The 24162-nt window shown below is 40.1% G+C and overlaps 1 protein-coding gene and 1 pseudogene across 4 annotated transcripts in view; both read left to right on the top strand.

Moving 5' to 3' along the window:
* The first annotated feature begins 3242 nt into the window (after positions 1-3242).
* IRAG1 (inositol 1,4,5-triphosphate receptor associated 1) overlaps positions 3243-24162 on the top strand; it is a 154234-nt gene continuing 133314 nt past the window's right edge. For 2 of the 4 annotated variants that reach the window (XM_074230308.1, XM_074230310.1), the window contains exon 1: positions 5663-5869. The gene's annotated coding sequence lies outside the window, so the exon portion shown is untranslated. Of the gene's footprint in view, positions 3343-5662; positions 5870-24162 lie in introns of those variants that run through there. The other 2 variants (XM_074230311.1, XM_074230304.1) reach the window with 2 other exon arrangements.
* On the top strand, positions 6435-24140 carry LOC141518356 (elongation factor 1-beta-like; annotated as a pseudogene).

The following is a 24162-nucleotide window of genomic DNA, read 5'->3' as shown; positions in this document are numbered from 1 at the left end:
AACACAGGATGTGTCAGTGCTCTCTGTGTATGTGTGTGTATGTATGTCCATTCCTTATATAGATAAGGGATGGCTAAGAAAGAACCTTCTTGGAAGGAGTTACTTGACCATTGTCACAGAGAGTCACTCAGTGGTAAGGAAGGAAACAGCTCCCACTTCTCCTTGGAAATTGTCTTTAAATCATTTCATTTCCCCAATACCAGGAGGAAAGGAACTGGGAAAAAGGTGTCCCTCAAAGTCTTCATTTGGAGATCTTTGGTTCACTAAGCACAGCCAGGACAATCTCAGCTTGAAAAAGAATCACAGGAGGAGAATGATGTTAATCTTGACTGATTAGGAGAATTAATTCATTTTTCTCTGGGTGAGCGCCACAAGGTCTGGAAATGCCAGTGGTTGGTAGACCCTATCTGAAGCTTACGGACTTGACCTAGATAGTCACGAGCACTTGCATGAGACATATCACTGGGTGGAAAACAATGAGCCTGAGCTGAAGGAGGGAGTTCTAAGTTACACTCTGAACTCATAAAAATGGGGGCTTAGATCACTGTGATCAGAACGCTGAAGAATAGGAACAAACCAAGGAAACAAAGGAGAGTTCCTTATCAGTGCCCAAGATAAAATACTCACAAGCCTTCAGTGCCATCTTTTTTATAGAGAGAGGAAAATCACCTTCATTAGTACTTTTTAAATTGAATCAAATTTTCTCCAAACAGAAATGATTCCCTTGAACAGATAGCCCTCCTAATGAAGAGAATGATTCACCATTTCCTTACTTCCAACTTCTATTCTCCCTTTCTTTGTCCCTTCCTTTCTTTCCTCCCTTCCTTCCTTCCTTCCTTCCTTCCTTCCTTCCTTCCTTCCTTTTTCCTACTGAGCTAATACTTCTCTATCTGAAAGGATCTAAAGAGATCTGTGATGGTACATCAGGTATCCTACATTGCTTAATTAGTAACAGGCAGGTGCTTTTCTATAGACTTACTGATAGCAAGATATGATCTGGGTGTGGGAGGCTTTCCTAACAAGGACCTCAAGTGTTACCTGGACTATCCACTTAGTGAATACTCAGCCTGTACCAAGTTGTGTCAAATAATATATAACATATAACTTTTTTTTTTTAGATTTTCTAAGGCCATGGGGTTAAGTGGCTTGCCCAAGACCACACGGCTAGGTAATTATTAAATGTCTGAGGTCATATTTGAACTCAGGTACTCCTGACTCCAAGGCCAGTACTCTATCCACTGTGCCACTTAGCCGCCCCAACATATAACTTTTTAAACTTCATTATATCATTTACTGAATCTTTGGGGGAGATTCTAAGCCAGTCATCCAACATTCTGGCTTTGTGTATTTGCAAATTCATTATCTTCTGTGTCTTTATTCAAGTTGTTAATGGAATTTTAAACAATACAAGACCATAGACAGATTCCTTGGGTACTTCTTTCTGTTTATCAAACTATTATTAATGACACCATTTGGGTCTAGTCATTCGAACAGTTCCTATCTCACTGTACTATATTGTCTAGCCTAAATCTCTCCATCTTATTCACAAAAAATACAATGAGAAATTTTGTTAAATGCTTTTTTAATATCTGGAGGAGTCTATAGCATTTTCTGATCAACCCTGGAACTTTCAGAAAAAGAAAAGGGGTTGGTTTGAGAAGATCCACTTTTGATGAAATCATAGTAGTTTTTGTGATCACAACTATTTTTCAAGAAGCTCATTGATCACCTCTTTAATAATTTGTTCTCTAATTTGATTAGTAATTAAAGTCAAGTTCACTGGACTATTGTCTGCAGACTCTATCTTATTTGCTTCCTTCCAATCCTTCAGTCTCTCCTTTACAATCTTTGAAAGATCATTGATAATGGTTTGAACAGTGATCATATCTGCCAGTCTTTTCTGTACCCCAGAATATAATTCATCTGGGCTTACTGGTTTAACTCACCAAAGACTTATTTCTTCTTTTTTTTTTAATTTCATTTTCAGTTTAAAATAGCCACCACTTGAGTCACAGGCCTTTCTCACCTCTCACTTGAACTATTATCATGACTTCTTTATTGTTTTCCCTGTCTCTGACTATCGTGTTCATCCATAACTGTGAAAATAATCTTCCTTAGTAATAGGTCTGATAAAGTATATCAAGCCCCTTAAGGTTTACAAAGTGGTCTTCTTTGTTTTATCTCATTTGACCTCACAACAACCAAGTGATGGTGCCATTATTATCCTCATTTGATAGAAAAGGAAACTTCAGCTGAGAGAGCTTAAGTGACTTATCCAAGGTTACATGAGTGTTAAGACCCAAGCTCTTATATCTTCTTAACTCAAATCGAGTACTCTGCCTTGTCACTTAGCTGTCTGACACTACCACTCACCTGCCTAAAAACTTTCAGTGGTTCAGAAGACCTAATACAATCTCCTTAATCCTGACCTCTACCATCTTCCTTCTAGACTTGTTTCTCATTATTTCTTTTTACATACTCAGTGGCCCAGCCAAACTGGACTTTTCTCTATTCCCCACATCATCATGGAATCTACCTCTATCATTTGAACAGGTCAATTCCCCCCATGACTAGATTGTATTCCCTCCTCCTTTCTTCCTTTCACAAACCCTTTCTTCCTACAAACTTCCATTCCAATGCTCACTCCTCCATCAACCTTCTACCCTAACATCAAGTGGCCCTTCCTCAAATTTCCCTTCCCATTTTGACAGGTTTCTTTTCCCTCCCTTCTTCACACTCTATTTTGCAATACATTTATTTGTGCTTATCATTTGCTTCTATCTCCACCTACCCCCCCCCCAAGTGGAATGTAAGTTCCTTGAGGGCTGGAGTCATTTCCTCCTTGTATATCGCCATCACCTAGCACCTGCCCGGTGTCGAGTAGGTCCTTCATAATGATAAGGCTTAATTTCTTTGTCAATGAAGCAGCCAACAGGGGGACTTGCTTGGCATGCAGGTGGCAGTGTTCCATTGTGGGAACTATCCCACAGCAATCTCTGGTCTGATTACAGTGGGCTCCATGTGTGGGACGAGGAGAAGGAAGCTGTTGCTAGGGCTGATTGTGAATTCCTGCATTTGTGGGGTGGAGATGTGGTTACCAGGGTAAATCTGCTGGTGGATATGTGCACAGGAGTGCGTATGCTGCCAGAAGATAACAGAATTTCCTCAAAGTTTTCTTTTCCTGGTTGAACCTCAATGTCCTGGATGTGGCTCTGACATTTTTATAAGGACCACAATGACTGTGCTGGGGACCACATGGGATGACTCCTTCTGGGGACTGCTGAAGCACACCCTTGGCCCAATGTAGATGAAGGACTAGGGGGAGGCTGGAAGAACAGACAGGTAGGACCTTTGGCTCTTTGGCTACTGTTTTTGTTACTTTGAAAGACCCTAGGCTGTGTTCTGACTCTGTCATTGTTCTTCAGGCACATTTCTCAAACTGGATAAAGTCTGGGGAGGGATATTAGATCTATAAAAGGCTGTGGGGATGTTAGAACTACCTTGATCTCTTTCCTTCTCAGGCCTGCCTCAGTTTCTTCCTCTCTAGAATGCAGGGACATGTGGTGAAGGGTGAGGCAAGAGTTGAGCTTCACCTCTGATTGTGAAAGGTGGAGTTGCTCAATTAGAGGTGAGGCTCAGTTCTGCCTCACCTGCACCCCTTCACCACATGTCCCTGGTAGAATGGAATAGTTGGACTTGGTAAATTCTGGGGTCTCCTCCTCCTCCTACAGAAGAGGCACAGAATTAGGGAGCTTAGGAATAGCTTTCAGTGCAATGGAGCTCTACCACAAGATAACCACTTCCCCTACCTCGAGGTGCCTATTAACCAACCCAAAGCCCTTTCTGGTTCGAATGGACTTACTGTCCACCTCGCAGTCATCCTCCACTAGCTGCTGCAGCATCCACACAAGCAGGCATCCCCTCTTTGCTTTAGGAGGTGACACTGTTCTTTCTCACTTTAGCACCTACTTAAATGCCTACATTTCAGGTAGAAATGATCCTCTGCACAGCCAACAGTGAAGCAGTTTCCTCTTTTTCTCCTATGTGCCTCCCTCCTCTGGACTCTTCTCTAAAGAGAGAGGCTTCTCTCTTCTGTCCTTCTCACAAACCAATGTGCTCCTTGTCTAGTGAGCTCTGTGGACCCCTTCTCAGAATTGTATTTTTAAATGCTTCATTTAAGATGCATAAGTTTGCAAAAGAAACCAATTATATGGGAATACAATTAGCAAAATTTAACATCCCAGATTAAGAACCTTTGACCCAGAGTAAATGATCCTTCTTTTATCCTTGAATAAAATAGATAGGAAGGAGGTGATCCATGAAAATGGGAAGGGCAATGTGTGGAGTGAAAATTGTAACATTTCTTGCCTTAGCTAGATTGCTTCCTCTCCCAGAGCCTCAGTTTCCATATCTGAAAAATGAAGACAAAAAAAAACTTGTTTTCCCTGAGCTCATAAGATCGTTATGAGAAATCCTTCCTCAGAAACTTTCTGGCTGTGTTACACCAGATTTCTCTGTGCCTCAGTTTCCTCAACTGAAAAGAAAGACTGGACTCAAAGGTCCCTTCCAGCACTAGATCCGTGATCCTATTAAAGCACATTATAGATTGAGAACTAATATGAACTGGATTTGGATTCAGGCTGCCCTGGGTTTTATTTCTACCAGATACCTACTGGCTCTGTGATTCTCAACTTCATCATCTATAAAAGAAGAATATTATTATCTATCTCCTGGGACTATTGTAAGGATCAAGTTTGATAATATTTGGAAAGGCTTTGCAAAACTTAAAGGGCTATATCACTTCCAGATGGTTTGTGTTATGTTGGGTTTTTGGTTTAGTTTTGTTTTCTTTTAAACCACACTCTTATTAGGAGAAAGACATTCCAGGGAGGAAAAGTTCCTTCACCAATGCAGAAGAACACCTCCTCTATAATTTATTGCCTTAGAACAGGGGTGATAAACCTTTTTCTTTCCTACCAAAGGCCAAAACTTAAAAATTAGCCTACTGTCAAACAGCAAGTCAAACATTTAATTAATTCACCCCTAAAAAGTTTCATTATATGCTGAATCTTGAGTCCTGCCTGCACTGCCCTTGGCAGTGCCAGAACAAATGATCTAGAGACCCTTGTGGTTCCTTGCCCCTGTCTTAGAGAGTTGTCTCTGGAGAAGGACATTGGAGAGATTAAGAGGCCAGTATGTGTCAGAGGTGAGACTTGAACCCTGCTCTTCCTGACCCAGACTGGCTCTCTATCCACTACACTGAGGTTACTCTATTAGGTTATATGGTGCTCGAGAAATATCAGCAATTATTCCTCCTTGGCATGACTTTAGGTTGGAGAGAGAGGCCATAGGGTTCACAACTTCCTTCACCAAGTTTGAGCCTCTACTCTGGCCATGAGCTTTGTTGATCAGCTTTGATATTAGTATTTCTAAAGACTATGTTTACCCTGACCCTGCAGGATAAAGTAATCAGAAGTGAAGGTTTGGCCCTGGGTGGATTCTGAATTCTGTCCTTGTTTCCTTTGGTCTATTAAAGCAACTTAAAACCACAACTCGTTGACTAATTTCCTTTGTAGGAGTGATGGTGGTGGGGGGTGGAGGGTGAGGGGAGGAGGCAGAAAAAGGAATTGACTGTGCCTCCTTGGGGAGGATGAGGCCATCTCTCAGGCCAGCCTGGTTTAGAGTTCCCTGTTTGGATTCAGACTTTACAGGGCGGTCTGGCCGGGCCTGACTTCCCCTTCTGCCTGCTGAGGTAGGGCATCAGAGCCATCGACAACCTCTCAGCTTGTCCTTTGGAAGAGAAGCTTCTTTATTCCAAGGAAGTAATCTGTCCATTCTGCTTCGAGGTGCTCTAGCAAGGTTGCTGAAGGTGGGTCGGTGACTACAGGCTACCATGCCATTCCCCATGGGTCATCCAAGGGTGGGATAGAAGCCTAGGAGAGAAGAGGTGACTGGGCAAGTAGAGTTAGGCAAGAAAATCATGGTGGACTAAATAGAGTCAGTGCAAAAACCAGCAAGACAAACCCTCCTGGATCACCAGGTCTTCCTAAAATGGCATCACCTTTGGTATAGCATCCAGTAAATGATGTGATAGCAATGATCTCCATAGTAACACAAAGTGGGGAAGAGAATGGGGCCTGGAAACAGATGAGGCATGGGGTCAAATCTCACTTCTTATACTTTACTAGCTGTGTGACCTTTGGCACTTAATCTGTGCCTCAGTTTCCTTATCTGTAAAATGAGGGATTAGACTAAATGGCCTCTGAAATCTTTTTAACTCTTCATCTATGATCCTGAATCTTTTAGACTCTTGGAGCCTGTTTCCTTCAAATGTTCCTAATCTAGGAACTGTGAACTTGTTTTAAAACATGTATGTGTATATATATATATATATATATATATATATATATATATATATATATATTTGTCTGGGTGTGGCATTCATCACATGTAATCTCTGCTCCTTGGGTGGCTGAGGCTGGTGAATCTCTTGAGCTCAGGAATTCTGAGCTGCAGTAGGGTTAAAATCCTTCAGGTGGTGGCAGAAGCCTGCCCAGCTACCCAAGGTGGGATGAACTGACTCAGGCCTGGAAAGCATAGCAAATAAAACCTAAATGCCAGATTAGTATTGGAATTGGATCTATAAATGGCTACTGTTCTTCCAGTTTATTTCTTCTTGTCTGAGGAAGCCTGACTTCCCTCATCTTTCAAATGTGGATATAATAGCACCTATCTCCAATAGCACCATCTCCAATAATAGCACCTTTATAATGATTGAATTGTAAAACACTTAGTACATAATAGGCTCTTCATAAATGCTTCTTAAATTTCAAAAAATAACTATTTCCATTTAATTTCATGTATTTTGTTTTATGCATTTAAAAATGGAGGAAACCATAGGTTTCACTTGAATGTCTCATTGGCCCCAGGGTCCATGACATATCTAAAAATTAAAATGACCCAAACCTTAGCTGTCACATGAAGATAATAAGATGGCTCTGAGTAAGTTTCTTCTTCACAGGGTTGTTCTGGGGATCAAGTGAGGTTATGTTTGGCAAAGTCTTTCTAAACCTTAAGGAGCCTCCCTGGTCTTGGGTGGCTGCATGCTCCTCAGTGTGCTGATTAGGGAGAAAGCCTTTGCGGCTATTTGGTGATTCATTCAGAGCTTGACGCCCAGAGCTCTAGCCTCCTATGGCATTTCCTTCCTGACCCTCAGCCAGAAGCCAGATTGGTAAACATCCAGCCTAGTCCAGGGAGAGGCAACAAGATCAGGCTGGGCTAGGACCTGCATAATTCATCATGGAGAAGATGGAGGTGATAGACTGGCTGACATATGTCCTGTTCAGACCACACCAGGAGCTATGTGTGTTATTCTGGGAGAGGGTACTAATAGCCATGCGTTTGAAATTCAATTGGGGGTTTAGTCTGGGTTAAAAAATCTTGGAGGGACAGTGGTAGAGGGGACAATGAAAGGACTATTATATAAAAGGCAGATTAGACTTGTTTTATTTCCATTTGATTCAACTAACATTTAAAAGTACCTACTATGTGAATGTTACTGTATTGAGTTTTCAGAATTTTAAGGAAATACTCCCAGACCTCAGGGAACTTAGTTTTAACTGCTCAGCCTCAGAAGACTAACTCCAACTTCATAGAAGGAAAAGTTTCCTAATAATCCAAAAAGGGAGTGGGCCACCCTCAGAGCTAGTGAAGTTTCCCCCTGTCACTGGAGGTCTTTTGGGTATATGGCAGCCCAGAGGATCCATTGCTTGGGTATAAATTAGACTAAATGATAGGATTTCTGAGGTCCTTTCTAATCTCTAGGATGTTTTGAAAATGGAGGCTCTGACAAGCATTGAGTTTTGACTTGTGTTGGCCTCATCTGACCTTCCCCAGGACAGAAGTTCAGCTCCAAACATCCTAGGGGGAAGGTGCTTGAAAAGGCAGCCAAGTTTTTCTTGTACAAACATTGAGGCAGCCTTGGAAATAACAACTCACTCACTCACTCACTCACCCTCTCATCCATGGTACTTAAAAGTGGGAAGCAGGAAAACAAGAGTGAGAGCAATCTTTCCCTAGGAACTCCCAGACTCTTCTAGGCTGCAGAATGGGAGAGTAAACTAGAATGCACTGGGAGGGGAATCTTGACACATTCATTTGTTCTGTGACCATTTCCCTAAGCCTCAGTTTCCTCAATTATAAAATGGATATAATTACCTAAATGGGGTTAAACACAGAAGGCTTTTGTAAAGCCTGAAGAGCACCTCAGTCCTGGATAGCTCTACACCTCTCACAATGCTGATTACCAAGTAAGTTCTCGCTGTTTCTTTACCTTAACATTAGGAAAAAAGGAGCCTCCGGATTGTATGAGCATCAAATGAGCTGTTCTGTAGAAGGACATTTATAAGGGAGGAAAGTTCACAATGAGTTCCCCTGTCAACTTGATGATAATACAGAATAGGGACTTTTGTTTACAGAGTCTGAGGGACAACTCCCCCTAAAATATGGGCAAACATTATTTTGCTGAGAGTGCTCAAAAAATGATTGACTGACTGTACATCAGAGATAAATTGTCTTCAAGATGATCCATCATCTGGGACTCGTGACAGACTCTTGTGGGGTTGGATACCCCTCTTTTTAGTCTATCAAAGCAAGCTAATAGATCAGATTGCTCATTTTTGATTTTCCATGTTCAAAAGAGATTGGTACAGAGCAGAGTGGCCTCGTTCATGGGGAGAGATTACACAAGCACAGGCTTTCCTTCCTCCAAGACCTGAAAATGACAGCTTTGGAGTAAAAGCATCTGGGAGTTGAATGTGCTTGCAATCAACAAGTCAGTCAACAGGCATTTTTAAATTTTATTTTTCCAATTACATGTAAAGCTAGTTTTCAACATTCATTTTTTGTAAGATTTTGGATTTCACATTTTCCACCTCCTTCCCTTCCCATCCCTCTCCCCATAAGAGCGAATATTCTGATATAGATTATATAGTTATACATGCACAGTCATATTTAACGCATTTCCATATTAGTTGAGTTGAGAAAGAAGAATCAGAATAAACATGAAAAAAAACACAAGAAAGAAAAGAAAACAAAACATTTTAAAAAGTGAAAATATCAACATGCATTTTTAATGTGCTGAATACTGGGGGTACAAAAAAGAAAAAAGTCCCTGTTTTTCATAGTTTAATATGGAGATAGCATACAAACAACAATGTAAAAACAAGATACAAAAAAGGATAAATTGGCTGGCACTTTGTCAGCATGTTGGGCTCCTTTCCTATCCTGGACCCCCACCCCAACCTCACATCTCTTCCTGGTCCCTCCCACCACCATCATGGGCTTTGGAGATCTCAAGACGCAAGCTTGCAGCACCTCAATGATTTCCTGGAGAACAAAAGTTACATGGATGGGTAGCTACCACCCCAGGCTAACATGGCAGTATTTGAAGCAGTCTCAGACCCACCACCTGTACCATGCTCTCTGCTGGCCTAAACACATTAAATCCAATGAGAAACAAAAGGTAAGTTTGCCAGGAATAAAGAAAGCTTTGGATAAGTATGAGCCTGTTGATGTAGAAGATACCATGGGAAGTGGTGGAACTCCAGATAGCAAAGATGATGATGATGATATCGATCTCTTTGTGTCTGATGATAAGGAAAGTGAAGAAGCAAAGAAGTAAAGAGAATGCTTTTTCGGAATGAATCAAAAAATTTAAAAATTGTTTAATTATTACAAGTCTTCTCTCTTACTGGAAATGAAACCTTGGGATGATGAGACATATAAGGCAAAATTGGAGGCATGTGTCAGAAGCAGATGATTTGATCTGGGGATCTTCTAAACTAGTTCTAGTGGAATATGACATCAAGAAATTTCAGATACGAAGATGATAAAGTTGGGACAGAGATGCTAGAGCAGATAACTGTCTTTTTATCTAGGTTTTTTTTTTTTGCAAGGCAAATGGGGTTAAGTGGCTTGCCCAAGGCCACACAGCTAGGTAATTATTACGTGTCTGAGGTCGGATTTGAACTCAGGTACTCCTGACTCCAGAGACAGTGCTTTATCCACTGCGCCATCTAGCCGCCCCCTAGATAACTGTCTTTGAGGACTATATGCACTCTGTGAATGTTGCTGCCTTCAATAAGATCTAAAACCTACCACCTTCAAAACTGCATTTAAATAAAATATTTGCAAGGAAAAACAAATTGGAGATGATTTATAGAGGGAAGGCATTGACCTTAAGGGAGATCTGGAAAAGATTTTTTTAAAAGTGGAAACTGAGCTAGGATTTGAAAGAAGATGGAGATGGAGAGGAAGAGGGAGACAATTCTAATGATTGAATGTAGATAGCCCGTGAAAGTGTCCCGAGTTTCCAGGGACCTGAGAGATATGGAAGTACCCCTGTAATTAATATATTACTGTTTGTTATGGGTTATCTCATCAGACAGGTACACTGGTACTTCCACAGAGGATAGAACTGGAGAATGAAGTTTCCTAGTCTTTAAGATGACACCAATTAGAAAGAAAGAAACAAGCAAGTATTTATTAAGCCACTACTATTTGCCAACAACTATGCTAAACTTTACAGATATCATCTCATTTGATCTTCACAACAGTCCTGGGAAGTAGGTGTTATTATTATAATACCCATTTTTATAGCTGAATAAAACTGAGGCAAACAAAAGTTAAGTGACTTGACCAGGGTTACAAAACTAGTAAATGTCTAAGACTGGATTTGAAATGAAATTCTAATCCCAGGCCCAGAATTCTATCTACTGAACCACTTAGCTGCTTCTAGAATATTGATAGATTTCCTTTAGAACTATATGGAAGAAGCAAATGTGTGTCAGTCATATAAATCTTGGGGTCCTTATCCCAGTTCCCACCAGAAAGTTGAGTTGCCAGAGGGTAAGTGGTTACATCTCACCCTCAGAGTTCTAGGAGTATTCTATCCTGTGGGGTTACAGGTATCTTTTTTACCATTAATTAATTGATTGATTTTTGAATTTAATTTTCCCCCAGTCTCACTTCCCTCCTCCCCCCCACCACAGAAGGCAATCAATTAGTCTTTACACTGTTTCTGTGCTATACATTGATCTAAATAGAATGTGTTGAGAGAGCTATATCCTTAAGGAAAAAAAATAAAATATAAGAGATTGCAAAATTATATAATAAGATAACATTTTTTAAAAAAATTAAAGGTAATAGTCTTTGGTCTTTGTTCAAACTCTACAATTCTTTCTCTGGATGGTTTTCTCCATTGCAGATACCCCCAAATTGTCCCTGATTGTTGCATTGATGGAATGAGAAAGTCCATCAAAGTTGACCGTCACCGTCATGTTGCTGTTAGGGTGTACAATGTTCTTCTGGTTCTGCTCATCTTGTTCAGCATCAGTTCATGAAAATCCTTCCAGGCTTCTCTGAATTCCCATCCCTCCTGGTTTCTAATAGGACAATAGTGTTCTATAACGTACATATACCAGTTTGTTCAGCCATTCCCCAGTTGATGGACATCCACTCAATTTCCAATTCTTTGCCACCACAAACAGAATTGCTATAAATATTTTTGTACAAGTGATGTTTTTACTATGGATGTCTTTTTAATGCTATTGGTTCAAATCCCCATTATGTTGTGTTCTTCCCAATATCTTTTTGCCTAGTGCCAATTAATATCTCCTCTATATCATCTATTGACCCATGATTAATGTGCTAATATCACTTAACTAATATCACTTAGCTTTTACAAAGGGAATATTGATTATGAAGATATAGCAAGAATAAAAGTTTAAAAACATACTCCCAGAGTCTACACTGTCCTTCAAACCTCCTTGTTCTCTGAGGAGAGCATACACAGGCTTATGGAGGTTGCTACAAAGCATTCATCCCCACCAAATTTACTACTAAATGTGGTACAATTACTAGGCAATTATCATCTTTGTTTGAAGGACATGGTGTCTTCTTAGCTGTGCCTTGTCACAGCCAAATATGAGCCCCAGATAAGGAGGAGTTCATTGACATCATCTCTCTGTTCTCATCTTACAGAGGCTTACAGAAGTACCTTCCTCAATCTGGACCAGGAAAGAGGATCATCTGGCCTTTTGTATATACATTCAGTTCTTGGTCAGCAGCTAATCAGAGGAACATTTCTTTATCATCCAATGGTAGAGAGTAAAGCTTCTGTGGCATAGAAGTAATGTTGGAAATAATGGGCAAGTTATTTCTTCTCCTTGGATTATTGCATCCATAGCATCCAGCTCCTAGATTGTTGGCATCCTTTCCAATGTAGGTGGTGGTTCTATGTCATTCTCTTCTGGTCTTTCTTCTCATAGTCATCTACCCTGGCCTGCTTAAGACCTCCTAAGGTGGTACTTAGCCAAGGGCCTCTTATTCTGTGAAGTTGAAACCAGCCAGAGCAGAAAATACAAAGTGGAGTGGGCCAAAAGGTTCAGTTTCTGCCCTCTATAAAGGAAGACTTTGGAAGGAATTTGGAATTATACCCTTCAGCTCTCCAATCAGAGGAGAGAGGATACTAAGGGGGAAAGTTGAGTTAGAAGTATGATGATGAGATTAGAAGAAGTTATCCTGGGAAGGACATCTTGTTCCATGGAACCAAGCCAGACAGAGCTGCAGAAGCAGAGTGGAGTGGGCCAAGAAGTGTCTATGTCCTTTTTGGGGGCTCTGGGTACATGGTACCGACTTGGGATGGGATGTTCCTTTTCCTGGGACAGTGGGGTCCTACTTTGTGGCATCCCATTTGTCTCTTGCTTTATTGCCAAGGCAGGATTTCTATGATGTGTGTGATCAATGATGGAGTACATTGTGTAGACAGCAGTGATTCATTCCGTGGAGTCTTAGAGAAAAGGAATGGGACATCATGGAAAAGCAGCTCTGGTTAAGAGGATTGGGAGCTTCTCTCTCAGATCTCTTTTTGGCTCCTGACCCTTGCCAAGGGTTTTCCCCTGGGAATATTAGAATTTGTCTCATGTGTAATTTTCCACCAAAAAGGAAAAGATCCCTCAACTCCTATACAGGCAGGCAGACTGAGAAAACATTCAATAGTGGGTGCCCAATAAATTAATGTTGAATTAGATTAAAGACAAGTTTTCTTTTCCTGCTCAGAAAATGCAAAATATGTATAGCTGAGCCCATAAATAATAATCCCGTTTCTATCTCTAGTGGACCTCTCCCAGGGATCTTCACATTCCTCCAGGCTTATTGCATTTCCTTGATTGTCTTTTCACCTGAAAGCAAAAACACTTGGAATTTGTAAAGGGTATATATCCCACTCCTAAGGGAGCCCTACCATATCCAGGGACCTATATGGTTATTCCCAAGTTATAGCACTACCTTGAAGTTGTTTCTGCTCTCTACTCCTCCCAAAAGGGGAAGGAAAAAAACCCTTGAATGCTAGTGAGTAACCTATTCTTCCCTGAATCGGAACAATCTATGTGACTCCCTTGGCCAAGTAAGAAGAGGCTAGGGTTTGCTTCTTCTTGTCATGAGTCAGTAATTCATTGCTCCTTGGTTAAACCATTTCCCAAAGCTCCTTGCTTAAAACAGGTCCTTGGCTTAGCCTGGGAAGTCCTCCATTGTTCAGCTGCTTCTAGTTTATTGCTGTTATCTCAGATTCCTACATTTTCCAGTTTAACTCAAAAACTCTTAACTAATTAGTTAATGCATTTCTGTTATGTTATCTTGGAGCTGCATGGCTTCCTATAGGAGCAACATGTTGCACAGGTATCTCTCTGAGGAGCAACATGTTGCACAGGTATCTCTCTGTATAATTCCTTTTTCTTCAGCCTCCTCTGTGTCTTCAGCCTTTTTTGATTTTTCTATAGTTCTTTTATAAAAATCAAATATTTAAACCCAGGTCCGTTACTGTAAAGATAGAGGAGTGTGAAGTAACAGTGAGTTTGAGTCAGTTCTAGAACAAAGACCTCACCAGAGGGCCAAGAAAGGCTTCTTGTTTTTTTGTTTGTTTGGGTTTTTTTGCGAGGCAAAAGGGGTTAAGTGTCTTGCCCAGGGCCACACAGCTAGGTAATTATTAAGTGTCTGAGATCGGATTTGAACCCAGGTACTCCTGATTCCAGGGCCAGTGCTTTATCCACTGCACCACCTAGCTTTCCCTGAAAGACTTCTTGTTAAGAAGACACAGTGGTTCATAATGTTAGCTCTTAAGAGAAAGTCAGTCAATCAGTATGTATTTACTCGGTTCCTACTATGAGGCACTGCACTAAATTCTGGGATACAAAGAGGCAAAAGATAGATTCTGCTCTGAAGGAGCTCACAATTCAATGGAGGAGACAATAAGCAAACAAATATGTACAAATAAGCCAAGCACAGGATAAATAGGAAATAAATAATGGAAGGACAGCATTAGAATTCAGACATAGGAAAGGCTTCCTATAGAAGATGAGATTTTAGTTGGAACTTCAAGGAAGCCAGGAGGTAGAGTCAAAGAGAAAGCATGGGCATAAGTGCTAAGTGAGTTAAGTATTCAGTGATATTGGAATTTGGAGTCAGAAGAGACCCATATTGAAGAGCGGTCAAGGAATATTCCTGTTTCTGAGCTTGTAAGAAGCACTTAGCACTGCGTTATTATTGTTGTTCAGTTTCCATTTGGGGTCATCTTGGCTTAGATACTGTTTGCCATTTCCTTCTCTAGCTCATTTCACAGCTGAGAAGACTCAGACAGAGTTAAGTGACTTGCCCAGGTTCACATTGCTAATAAGTGTTTATGACTGCATTTGATCTCTAAAAGATGAGGCTTCCTGATTCCAGACCCAGCACTTTATCTATTACCATAAATGCTTATTCCCCTCCCTGGTCTTCCTTCCTTGAACTAGTCCTTAAATGGTGATAGACAAACATATCCTTAAAGAATAGATGAGAAAATTTTCCTTTCTTCTTCTTTTTTTTTGCAGTGATAGGGGAATTTGGGTGTGGAACATTGCATATGATGTCAAACTTGGTTCATATTGGTTTTGCTGAAATGTTTTTTCCCTTTTCCCCCTCTTTTTTGGTTACATGGAGTAGCCCATGGTAAATTAAAATGATCTAAATGCAAAAGAGATCCACAAAAACTAACAAAAAGAGATGGATGGAGGATGCTAGAATTTAAGAAACAGGCAATGGTGGCAAGGTTGGGAAAACCTGAGTTCAAATCCTGCCTCAGACTTGAGTATGTTATCCAGCATATTCTTGTTTTTATTTTTGTTTTGGTGCTTTCATGAGTTTTGGATTTAAGTGAGGCAGAGTTGTACAATGTCATCAGCTTCTCCCTCTCTCAGAAGTCATCAGAGTCCTGTGGCAAGACAAAAGTCAAGATGACTTACAATGGCCCTAGATTCAGTAGATGAACATAAGACACATTTATTAAGCTTTTAAAATGTACCAGCCACTATGCTAAGTGCTGGAGACACATGGAAGCAATAAGACAGTCTCTGCCTTCAGGAGGCTTACATTCAAATGGCAAAGACAATACATAAAAGGAAACTTAAAAAGATATATCTAGATAAGGGACACAATCACACATAGGGATATGGCAGCAAAGTCCTTAGAATCACAAGCACTGGTGGCAGGGGATTGAAGCATGGCTGGCCTGGTCCTATCCTCAAAATGGAGACCCTGAATGAATTTACCAATGGAAAAAGGAACTAGCACGGTGGAAGAATATCATGGGATTAGAAGATCCTAATCCAGGTTCTAAGAGAAGTTCCAAAGAGGAAGAGGCATGGAGGAAAAGTATGTAAAGGCAGCAACCAAAGAGGAAAGTAAATCACTTAACTCTTCCCTCCAAAATGGAGATAAACTATCTTTAGCATTTAGCTAACCGAATTGTTGTGAAGTCAAATAGAATAATAGGTGGAAAATACTTAAACCCATAAAGCAATCTATAAATGTCAATGATTAATGTTAGGAAATGATGATGCTCTTTTTAAGGCAGAAGGACCCTCAGTCCATTGTTATGAATTCTAGAATTGCTGTATTGGATATAAAAATGGTGTAGATTGTGTGGGTGTTATTGTTATTAATAGAAAATCCTTAAGAAAAGGAAAAGGACTCTGGTGCAATGAGGAGGCCACCGAGTTAGTCCACATTCTGTCTTCCCTCACTGGTGCTCTTTCCTGACCTCCAATTTCCTCACCTGAAAAACTGGAAGAAATGCACATATATTGTCTACATCATAGTGTTGAAGTGGGACTCAGTAAACAAATGAATGGGAAGCACTTTGCAAACCTTGAAGGGCTATATTTGAGAGACAGCATGATGAGGTGAAAAGACAACTCACCCCAGAACCAGAGGAAATCATGGGTTCAAGTGTGATCCTCAACACATACTGGTGGGGTGTTCCTTGTGAACTAATAGCCCATCATTTATCCCCTCCTCCACATTGCCTGCTGTCCTAGCCTTACATTTCTAAAACCTCAAACTTCCTTAGAAATATAGTGAAAACAGAAGATATAATTTCTACCAAAGGAAGGGGATCATTCCTTCACTTCACCCTCCCAACCTTCCTCAAAACAGGCTTTAGGAAAATTTAATACTTGTTTTCTAAAAGGAGGTTCCCAGAATGCATATTTCCACCGGAGCTTTAGATGACACATTAAAAATGCTGAGGAGAAAAGAAGATAACAGAGAAGGCCTCAGCTCCAAAATGAATTCTTTTGTCTAGCTTGCTGTTTATTTTAAAAGTGAAAGTTCAAGGTTGGGAAAACAAGAAATTTGGATGGGGTTGTGGTGAACTCTGAGACTTCAGACATTTTCCCATGTTCTCTCTATGCGCTCTGAGAGTCTCTTTTGTGACTTTGACCATTGGAAACGTCACCAAGGCCTAGAGGCTGTTGGACAAGGTAGGTATCATGTTTCAGGGAAGAGGGAGGCAGAAATAGCCATGTCCATTCGATAGTCCCCAGAGGAAAGAAAAACCTCCTTCTTTCACCTCCTTCAGAGGTGAAAGCTTCTCACTTACTTAAGTCTCTTTGAAATGGGTTCAAATTAATCTGATTAAAAAGAGACATATTCAGCCAGTGACATTCCAGGCAAATACTCTGATGGATCTGGGAGATGAATTAGTTGAGCTATCTGAGCAAGGTCCTAAAGAGACCAGAGTCAAAGTTGACTTCTCCTAACTGGCCCTGTGCTGTTTACAGATATCGAAGTAATATAGGTGTTGCGCCTGGAGTCCAAAAGACCTAGATTCAAATTCTGCCTCAGTCATTTATTAGCTGAGAAATCATAGGCAGTCTGAGTTTCTCACCTATTCTCAGTCTGAGTTTCCTCACCTATAAAAATGAAAATAATAGTATCTGCCTCACAAGGCCATTATGAGGTTATATGTATATAATAAAGACCTTTGCAAACTTTAAAACACTATGGTTTGGGGGCAGTTAGGTTGTGTAGTGGATAGAGCATGGGCCCTGGAGTCAGAAGTACCTGAGTTCAAATCCTACCTCAGACACTTAATAATCACTTAGCTGTGTGGCCTTGGGCAAGCCACTTAACCTCATTTGCCTTGTAAATACCTAAAAAAAAAACCCCACTATGGTTTTTTTTAAGCTTTTTGTAAGGCAATGGGGTTAAGTGACTTGCCCAAAGCCACACAACTAGGTAATTATTAAGTGTCTGAGGTAGGATTTGAACTCAGGTACTTCTGACTCCAGGGCTGGTGCTCTATTCACTGTGCCACCTAACTGCCCCAAAACACTATGTTAAGGTTATATTTGTTGTTGTATTTCCAGTTTTTCCAATTGTAAAAATAAAATGATGGGCCTCTAGTAGCATAGTTTAGGTCCTCTAAAGTCTGTGTATAGGTGGGATGTGATGCTTATTGAGTGTTTCCCATTTTAGGAAACAGGATGGGATGGAGAACACCCAAGGGAAGATCAGAATATCCAATTTTTTGTCTGGTTATCTATGAACTCCCCCATATGCATGTCTATGTTCTAGCTATAAGGTTTCATTACTGAGCATGTAATAGAAAGTCACCCTAACACAGGTGGTGTGTCCAGAGCAGGGAAGGTGCTAGTTCTGCTGTCCTCTGCCTTGATCAGGCCATATTCAGAGTCCTGTGTTCTGGATGCAAATCTAAGTCTCACCTTTTCCATTCCCCTAGGGGAAAAAGAATACCATATGCCCCCCATGTATAAGATGCACCTTAATTTTGGAGCCTGAAATTTGGAAAAAAAGTATTACATAAAGTTAGTGAACTCAAGTTTTATTTATCATAAAATCCATGCAACTCCTCATCACTGTCAAAACTCCCATCCATGAGCTCAATGAATCACTGTCTCAGGAGAGGTTCTGACCTCTTTCCTGCCTGTATCTAGACCAGAGGATCTAGGCTTGACCACAAGCCTTCCCTGGGCAAGTCTGGTGCATGGACACATGCTTAGACCATTGCAGTTCATGAACCTGAAGCACCAATTATGTCCTCCTTTGAAATCAATCACTTCTTATTCATCAGCAATTCTTCTGGCCTCCTACTGAACCATCTTTGTGGACACAGGAATTCTCTTTGCCTTTTGCTCTTCAGTCTATCTCTTCAATTCCCTCTTCAACTGAGGTCCTTTGACTGCCTTGCCTCTCATGACCTTCTGCCACTCAGCAGTATGATTTCCATTCACTTTTGTAAACTTGAATTCAACATTGTATAAAAATCTTTTCTGAGCCATTTCTGAGCAGAATGTGGAAAAATGTAACCTAATATACTGTTAACAAATGTGACACAATGAGCACAAAGACAAGCCCAAAAAAGCAGGAAATGCAAGTAAAAAATCTACAACCACTGTATAAGTCACTCTCAGTTTTTAGACCCAAAATTTTTGCGACAAAGGGTGCATCTTTTATATGGGGAAATATGGTCAGTCTCAAGGAGGGTAACTGGGATGAGGTGTTCAATTTCTCTGGTATGAGGGCTTGCTGAGTGAGTCCCTTAAGGGCTGCTCAGCCACCTTTGGTGTTCCCTGTCACTCAATTCTCACCTGTGGCTCTAAGAAACTGTACCATGCCTAGCAGCCAGTAAAACCCCAGGAAAACCATACTGGCAGATAGGCTAAACCAGGTTGAGGGTAACCAACAGACCTCAAACCCAAAGGTGAGTTAAGGGAGCATCTTCTCCAAGTTTGTGAAGACTTTCTCCGGTGGAATGGATGATTTATTTCAAAGGTGTTGGTAGCTGAAGTTAAGGAACCCATGGAACTTGGTCAGATATCTAAGTCTCCAAGGTCATCCATAGCATCCCAGGCCATTGTCAGTCATTTTTTTTTTTAGGTTTTTGCAAGGCAATGGGGTTAAGTGACTTGCCCAAGGCTACATAAATAGGTAATTATTAAGTGTCTGAGTTCATATTTGAACTCAGGTCCTCCTGACTCCAGGGTTGGTGCTCTATCCACTGCATTACCTAGCTGCCCCTTTTGCCAGTCATCTTGACTTTTGTGCTGCCACTGGACTTTGACGATTCTGGAAGAGCAAATGAGGCTAATGATTTTGTGCAGCTCTACCTCACTTCAACCTAGTTTATGAGCAAGACATAACCCTATCATGTCATTAGTCCTCTTTGAAGTGAAGGACAGCAACAACATGCCAGCTTATTGTTCTGTGAGTGTGAAAGGATAGAGGGGAAATGGTGGAAGAAGTAGTAGTAATATGAGGATGATCTGGTGATTTTAGTGAATCACAGTATAATGTATCATCTGGTTAAATAAACATATTACTTTAATAGAAGTATATTAATATAATGATAATGTAATTCTATTGCATTTTTGCTATCCTCTCTTTGGTCCTGGGCATGTTTTATATGGAACATGTACAAACTGAATAAGGGTACAAAGGATATCGGATATGATGTAGTAGATGAAATAGGTTGAAGGGTTTAGGAATAATAAGGTTTGAGGACTGAGATAAAAGGGAACTTAATAGATAGCTGACTCCAGTCTTCTGGTTTTATAAAAGAAGAAGTCGAGACCCAAGTGGTTGTGATTGGTCCAAGATCATACAGGAACTAATAAATACAGAGGCTGAGATTGAACTCAGTTCCTCTGACTCCTAATGTACTCTTACTAGTTTGTCAAGCTCCTGAGAGAAGATGATTTTTGGTAGGGAAATAGAGGATCATGATAACTATACTCAAATATTTTAAAAGTTACCACAGTAGTGGTCTCTCCTCTATTCTTATAATACTTTGTCTGAATTTCTCTTTTTCTTATCACTCATTATCTTATATTATTTTTATTTCTTTTTCTATCATCAAAGCATTTTTTTCTCTCCCTCACCTTATCCATTCTCCACACTCCCAGGAAAAATAAAACCCTAGTAACAAATATGAAATGTCAAACAAAACTAAGTCCCACACTGACATGTATAAAAACATTTCCCATACCCCTTATTAATTCACCTGTCAGGCAGTAGGTAGTATTCTTCATTACCAATCCTCTGGAATCATGGAGGAAGATCATTATGTTGATTAGAGTCCTTAAATCTTTTAAAATAATTCATTTTTTGTGATGTTATCATTATAGTATATAAATTGATCTCCTTGGTCTGCTTCAGTTCATACAGGTCTTCCCAGGTTTCTTGGAAGCCTCCCTTTCATTATCCACATTCTATGTACAAATCATTCACCTCCTTTCCCGAGGGCAGACATTGTTCTGGTTTTTATCTTTCTCCCTCTGATGTTTAGCACCATGACTGAATATATGATTGATTAACAGAGTCAATTGGAATATGACACAAATTCTTAATTTTTCTTTCATAATTAATGAATTTGCAGCAATGGCCAAACAGAGGCTAGATGAGGACCTGTCAGAAATGTTATAGAAAAGATTCCTCCATAAGTGGGATAGCTAAATTAGTCTCAACATCCTTTGGTTACCTTTCTCTGGACTTGTCAACATTTGTCAACATCATTCCTAAAACAAGGACTTAAAGCAGAAAGACCTGGATTCAAATTCCATTGCTTACTAGGTATGTGAACCTGAGAAAGTCACCCACTCTCCCTGTGAGTTTCTTTTATGTAAAGTAAGAGGATGGAACTTCTAGCTTTAAATCTATGATCTTATGAACTGAAACCTAAAACTTTAATGTCAGCATTCTTAAAGATTTCTTACCTGTTTATAAGAACAAGGTTCATTTGAGGAAAACAACTTTCCATTCACCAAATCACGGGGGATCCAAGACCCCAGATTTAGAGCTTAAAGGTCCTTTTTATAGAGGTCATTGAGTCTATTCCCTTCATTTTACAGATGAGGAGACTGAGGTTTAGCAAGGATAAGACAGCTGGCTGTCAAGGGACTATTTGGTACCCAATTGGCACTTAATAAATAGGATGAAATGTAATTTCTGTCCCAAGAGATAGTCGATGTAAACTTAGAAGCATCCTAACCCTTCCTCCCTTTATGCAGTAGCTGGTGAGTCATCCTTCCCTTTCTCAGAGCTGAGCCCCTAAATATGGACCTGTGATTGAGCATGGGAAGCTAACTGACCAGGTTCATTTGGGGGACATTCATTTTAACAAGCTTCCTTGGGCTCATTAAAGGAAGAAAATGGGAAAATTGGCTCTTTCTGTGCTGATGGCCTAGATCCTATTTAGGGTCAGATCCTCCTCTCTAACCTCAGCCTCCCCGAAAATGATTTCCCAGAAAGATTCTCATTTTCTGTAGTTTAGAAGTTGAGCCTCAAGGACATACTCTCCAATAAGACAACAAATGACATCCTTTTGGGGAGCAGATGCTTTGAGGAAGGATCAAATGCATAAAGAACAAAACTAGATCTCTGCGTAGCCCCAAGAATAAGGTTAAATATAGCCTGTGATAGCTCACGTTCTTCCAAGGATTAAAATCTGGCTCTCAGGACTATGTGAGCCGTTCTGTGTCAGGACTCTCAGAGGCCCCTTCCAGAGCTTGAGGCCCTGAGCCATCATCCAAAACTGAAGACATATGAAAGTATTGCCCCTGACTCCCCAAAAGAGACATAACGCACTAATTATAGAGGGGACTATGTCCCATAGCTAAATCCTAGTTGACAAGAAGCCCAGTTAACAAAGAAGTTTGACCACAGTTAAACTCTCCTGCCCATCCGATGAATAAAGGTAGTTCTTTCCCTGACCAGTTCACAGTCTGCTTGGTACCTTAGGACCAGACCCAAAGGATAGCATGCCATACTAGAAAGAATGCTGAATTTGAAGCCCAAGGACCTGAAGACAAATCTTGATATTTGGATGTTGCAGGGATAGAGTGTTACACTCTATATTCTGGAAAATCTGAGTTCAAATCCAGTCTTGGACACTTACTTTGTGACCCTGAATAAGTCATTTATCTCTGTCTACCTCAGTTTTGTCATCTGCAAAAAAGGATAATAAAAACACAAAGAAAATAATTGACATGGTTGTTGTGAGATCAGAAAAGATATTAATACATGCAAAGTGTTTTATAAACCTTAATGACCCATACAAATATTAACCATCATGATTTTTCCCAATGTGTACTGAAGGTATTGGACAAGTCACTTAGCCTCTAGGTTTCAGTTTTCTTCTTTATGAAAGTAAGGGGTTGGATCAGATGTTCTGAAACATCCTGTCTAGTTTGCCATCTGCAATCTTCTTCTTTTCTCTCTCGCAACCTGCTGCACATGCCCCTTGGTTGACCCTGATTCTGTATCTAGGGAAGGATATGATCATTTTTTTTGAGAGCTGTTGTCAGCACATTTAATGATTGCTGATGTCTCTTCTTGAATAAATATGGCACAGTTGAAGGAACCCTGGGTTTGAGTCAGAGAACCCAGATTCAGGTCTCAAGCTTTGCCATTTAACTACCCTTGTAGCCTTAAGCAAATTGCTTTATCTCTCTGACCTTTATTTCTTCATCTATAAAATGATGAGGTTATAGTAGACCTCAGGGGCAACTAAATGATACAATGAATGATCACTGGACCTGAAGTCAGAAAGATCTGAGTTCAAATTCAGCCTTATACACTGACTAGCTGGGCAACCTTGCATAAGTCACTAAAACTTCATTTGCCTCAATTTCCTCAATTGTAAAATAATATCCAGTGTTGTTGTATCAATGAGATCATAGTTGTAGAGCTCTTTGCCAGGCTTAACAATTTATAAAAATACTTTTATTATGATTATTTAGAAGTTCTTTCTCGGTTCTAAATCTATGGTCTATAATTCCTCTCATGCTACTATTGACCATTCTAGACAATTCCAAGTTGACTTTGTGTTGTAGTGTGTTTTTGTGTGTGTGTGTGTGTGTGTGTGTGTGTGTGTGTGTGTGTGTGTAGAGGTCTCTCGGCGGGAATGAGGCCCATGAAAGAAAGGGTTAGTGGACTTTACAATCCAGCTTTATAATTTCAAAGTTCATGTCAAATCTTATCATTCAGTCCTGTGAGTAGTTAAGTAAGGGAAAGAGAAAACTCATAGAGGAAGAAAGCAGCCCAAGGTTATGGAGCTGGTATATGGTAGGGGAGAAACACAAACTCAGATCCTTTAACTCCAAGCTCAGGGGTCTGACAAGCTGGAGTCTTCCATTTCCAGGAGTGGCATCTGATTGCTAGTTTAAGACCAGTTTGTAGAAGGAATGACAGATTACCAAATGAATCTTTGTAGTTTTCAGTGCCCAGGAGCTTTGTATACGTAGAGAAATGGAACAAATGGTCATTGAATGAATAATGGTTTTAGTTTTTTGAGATTCATCAACACTTATTTTTTCTTCCTAGGTTGACATTCCAGTAAATAGTAGAATGTACTTAAATCAAATCCACCAAACAGACTTTCCTTGAATACAAAATAGAGAGAAATTAGGAATCCAACTTCATTATTACCCTTTAAAAAAAACAGGTATGAGGCATCCAGGTGACTCAGTGGATAGAGCACTAGGTCTAGGAATCAGGAAGACTCATGTTCTTGAGTTCAAATCTGGCCTGGGCAAGTCACTTTAACCAGTTTCCTTATCTATAAAATGGTCTGTAAAGTAGCAAACCACTCTATTATCTCTGCCATGAAAACACCAGAATGGGGTCATAGAATCACAACTGAAAAAAAATAACAAGAAAAAGGTTTCTTTAAGTTGTATAAATCTTTAATAAATTTAAAGTGAGGACTCAAGAAATGATATAGAATAGGGATTCTTAATCTGGAGACTACTGACATATATGAGTGTGTTT

This window comes from Macrotis lagotis, chromosome 3 (genome assembly GCF_037893015.1).
Source record: "Macrotis lagotis isolate mMagLag1 chromosome 3, bilby.v1.9.chrom.fasta, whole genome shotgun sequence".
In the NCBI taxonomy this organism is placed as follows: domain Eukaryota; kingdom Metazoa; phylum Chordata; class Mammalia; order Peramelemorphia; family Peramelidae; genus Macrotis; species Macrotis lagotis.
Note: the sequence above shows the minus strand (reverse complement) of the source record. Positions and strands in the feature narration are given on the sequence as shown.